This window comes from Chiloscyllium plagiosum, chromosome 16 (genome assembly GCF_004010195.1).
Source record: "Chiloscyllium plagiosum isolate BGI_BamShark_2017 chromosome 16, ASM401019v2, whole genome shotgun sequence".
NCBI classification, from domain to species: domain Eukaryota; kingdom Metazoa; phylum Chordata; class Chondrichthyes; order Orectolobiformes; family Hemiscylliidae; genus Chiloscyllium; species Chiloscyllium plagiosum.
In genome coordinates, this window is record NC_057725.1 from 63,913,545 (window position 1) to 63,918,283 (window position 4,739).

The following is a 4,739-nucleotide window of genomic DNA, read 5'->3' on the forward strand; positions in this document are numbered from 1 at the left end:
GAACTCAGTTAGTTAGAAAAGGAGACAGGAAAAGAGAGAAGCAAGCTCCATTCAGAAAATAACTGTTAAGCTGTACTTCTGAAAAAGCAATGGCACTATACTGAGTTGCTGTATTTGGGGGTTCAAGTGAAGGTGCAGTTCAAACTCAGGAAGATGGTTGGGATGTAGCAGGCAGCAAAGTATTGGGGTCATGACTTCAGCAAACTCCTCGGAGCTGTGAGGGCTCACAAGAAAGCTTATGTCACTGACAGGTTCAATTCAGTTTGTGATCGTTGATGAAGGAAACCCAAAAGCAGTATTTGCTTTCTGCAAATGAGCTAGACTACGGCTCAGGGAACAAAGCCAGGGACAGCACTGGCTTTTAATGAAGAGCATTGACGAATAGCCAGAATAGTGCAGTGAGTTAGCGTCAGAGTGCAGTTGGTAAAATTCAGGAGAGTTAGATCGCAGGGAAAGGATGTTGCATCGCTCTTATCAACAGTAAATATCTGAACCAATCCGTCAAAACAATTGAGTATTTATTTTGTAATGTTTAGCCTGCAGAAATGTAGCTCAGTTACCACGTTTGACATCCTATTATATGCTTTGACATATTTTACTCTTTGGGATGCCTATCATAGCTAACTTGCTGCTTTAGAACTTAGACTCCCTACAGTGTGGAAACAGGCCCTTCGGCCCAGCAAGTCCACACCGACCCTCTGAAGAGTAACCCACCCAGACCCATTCCCTTATTTCTCTACATTTCCCCTCACTAAGACACCAATCATGGGCAACTTAGCATGGTCAGTCCACCTAACCTGCATGTTTTTTGGATTGTGGCAGGAAACCCCTCGTGGACATGGGGAGAATGTGCAAACTTAACACAGCCCGAGGCTATAAAGGAACCGGTGTCCTTGGCGGTCTGAGGCTGCAGTGCCTAGCACTGAGCCGCCATGCCGCCCTGAATAAAGCAACGACAAACACAGACCCTTCAAGTTCGAACCTGCCACTTGTGAACCCCGATGCCATACCTGGTCAGTGTTTGGATTAAGCCCATGACCGTGGCATTATTAGCATCACACTCTAACTACCTGAGTTAGCTGAACAACTTCTATATTCTAGAGCTTTCAATATTGATAGATTTTCACCTCTGTAACATTCGGTGAGCTGGTGTTTTAATTGTATGTCGCTGATTTGAGCAATATAAAAAAATCCAGTTCTTAAAACTCAGTGCAGAAATATATGATGTGTGGAAACAGGCTGCATTTTGAGGAATTAGTTGTAACTGATTACCTCTCATCTAGTTTTTAAGACATGGATATATACTCTTAATGTCACTCATCCCATTCCTGGTGGTTATTGACACTTTATGGATACTGTAGGATTTCTCCCTAGATACTTCATTCCCAGACTCCAGCAGTTCCGTCAGATCAGGGACACGAAGACTCAAATCAAAAGCCAGTGAATGCATTCACATCAGGGACTATCCCTTTTATCTCAAAGGAACACAGCAGTCAGCCGTGAGGAAAATAACGCTTCAAATAAGATTACGGCCAGTCAAAACCTTGGAACGTCCTCTGAGCAAGATTTCAAATAAAGAAGAATTAATCAGTCTGTTTCCCAGCAGCTTACTATATATAGCACCTTTGTGGGGCAAACACTGAATAAGGATACCTATAAGTGAGACTCCCAAAAGATTATCAGATCACCTGAAAACTTAGGTGCTTTAGGATGTTCGATGATGTTAGGCATTCTCTATCATTGTAATGTGTTACATTCTTTTGCAATGGTTGCACTCTGTGTCTAGTCAATGGAGAGATGAAGTTACATCATATTACTGATTCTAACTCTTGCCTTGGAACCATCATTGGTATTTGTGATTTACAACCAGCAATAATCGCTTGAACGTTTCTGTGAAATTTTGGCATGAAGCATAGATTGGAAGATTAAAATATTGAAGCCTGATATTTCAATCAAAGCCTTCAAATAACACAATTACCATTTCAGAGCTCCATAATTAACTTAATTTGACTTTGTTTTGTATCTTCAACAGGAGATGAATATAAAAGTACAAAATACTCTAACTCTGACAGTCTTAGCGTATGTGAATGTGTGAGCATTAAGTGAATATTTAAAACTGGGGACACCACTTTTCAATAAAACTAGGGGTTCAAATATTCGTTTAAATAAGAATGGTCAGTGCAAATTTTTATTGATTCACTCATGGGAGAAGAGCATCCCTGGCTAGGCCAGTATTTATTGCTTGTTGCTATTTGCCCTTGAGAAGGTGGTGGTGAGCTGCGTTCTTAAATTGCTGCAGTCCATGTGCTGTGGGTTGACTCACAATGCCCTGAGGGAGGGAATTCAAGATTTTGACAGTGAAGGGATGGCAATATATTTCCAAGTCAGCATGGTGAGTGGCCTGGAGGGGAACTTGCAGGGTTGGTGTTCTCATGTATGTGCTGCACTTGCCCATCCAAATGGAAGTGGTCATGGGTTTAGAAGGTGCTGCCTCAGGATCTTTAATGATTTTCTGCAGTACACCTTGTAAATATTACACACTGCCGCTACTGAGCATCGGTTGGTGGAGGGAGTGGATGTCTGTGGATGTGGTGCCAATCAAGTGGGCTGCTTTGTCATGGATGGTATCAAACTTCTCGAGTGTTGCTGGACTACACTCATCCAGGCAAATGGAGAGTAATCTATCACACTCCTGACTTGTGCCCTGTAGATGGCAGACAGGCTTTGAGGAGTCAGGACGTGAATTACTCATCACAATATTCCAAACCTCCAACCTGCTGTTGTAGCCATTGTGCTTATGTGGCGAGTCCAGTTGAATTTGTGGTTAATAGTAACCCCAGGGTATTTATCATAAGGAATTCCATGATGGTAATGTCATTGAATGCCAAAAGACAAAGGCTTGACTCTCTCCCTTGCTGGAGATGATCATAGCCTTTGTCATTTGTCACGTGGCATTTGCGAGGTGTAATAGTTACTTGTCACTTGTCAACCCAAATCTTGGTATTGTCCAGATCTTGTTGCATTTGAACATGGACTGTTTCAATGTCTGATGAGCTGCAAATGGTACTAAACATTGTGTAATCATCAGTAAACATCCCGACTTCTGACCTTATGATGAAGGGATGATGAAGCAGCTGAAGATGGTGAGGGTTAGGGCACTATCCTAAGGAATTCCTGCAGAGATATCCTGGAGCTGAGATGACTGACCTCCAAAAACCACAACCATCTTCCTATTTTCCACTTATGACTCCAACCAGCAGAGACTTTGCCCCCTGATGCCCATTGATTCCAGTTTTATTCGGGCTCCTTGATGCCACACTCAGTTGAATGCAGCTTTGATGTCAAGGGCTGTCACTCTCAGCTTACTCTCTGGAATTCAGCTCTTTTGTCCATGTTTGAGCGAAGACTGTAATGAGGTCAGGAGCTGAGTGGCCCTGGGGGAATCCAAACTGGGCGTCACTGAGCAAGTTATTGTTGAACTGCTGCTGTTTGATAGCTCTGTTGGTGACACCTTCCGTCACTTTGCAGATGATGGAGAATAGACTGATTGCGCGGTTATTGGCCAGGTTGGATTTGTCCTGCTATTTGACACACCTGGGCAATTGCCGGGTAGATGCCAGTATTGTACTGGAACAGCTTGGCTGGGTGAATGGCAAGTTCTACAGCTCAAGTCTTCAGTACTATTGTCAGAATGTTGTCGAGGTCCGTTGCTTTTTCAGTATCCTGTGTCTCCAAGTGTTTCTTGCTATCATGTGACACCATGATTAAGAAAATGGTGATGATCAGATTAATACAAAAGTGTCATGTTGCCACCAGGTCCAGTTCTTCAGCTTGTTACAATGGTTGTTCCTCTTGTTGAGAGCCATTCCATTCAGCTGTGGACTCTTCATTCTCCAGGACTACGGCTGATGAGAATTGAGCTGCACACAGCACGCCATCATAACTCTCGAGACTCAGAGGTTTGAAAATGTGAAGAAAGCCTGCAGGCCAACGTAGACACTAGGACACTCCAACCTTGTGGTGTCTTCTTTACTCACTCTAATGGGTCGCTGGGTTTCACAATGGTCTTCTAGTGGTCACATGAGTCTTCACCATGGCTAGGAGTCAGAGCAGAATTTAGCCAGAAGAACTTGAGAAACCGGAGCAGATATAGATTATTCAGGTACTCAAACCTGTTCTGCCATTCTGTTCAATCATGGTCAATTTTCCACTTCAACTTCACTTTACTGCCCGATTTTTCATATCCACTGGCTCGCTCAGAAGTCAACGTATACATCTCAACATCAAATACGCTCAATGACTGGGCAGCCACAACTCTTTGGGATTGAGAATCCCATTGTGAGCTCATCCAGTTGGAAAGCTGAGAGTCAGGGTGCTGGTAAAGAATAAGCAGGACCCAATCCAGACGGTTCCTCAGAAAGTTCCATGTAAAGAGGGGTTTGGGGAGGTACACATGTTCCTTACCTGCTACGTCCAGGCAAACATCAGGAGCTGTGCAGGACTGCTCTGCACTGACAGTACAAGCCCCGATCAACATGAAAACACAAGCTGGAGCCATTTGTTCAAATTAACGTAAAAGCTGGACTGTATGGATTGATAGTCCATTTGGAGTAGATCAGAAAAGACTATGACTACATGTTTCCATAGAGTGTAAATATTATTTACACAGACAGTACACAGGATTGGTGTAAATATTATTTACACAGACAGAACACAGGATTGGTGTAAATATTATAGAC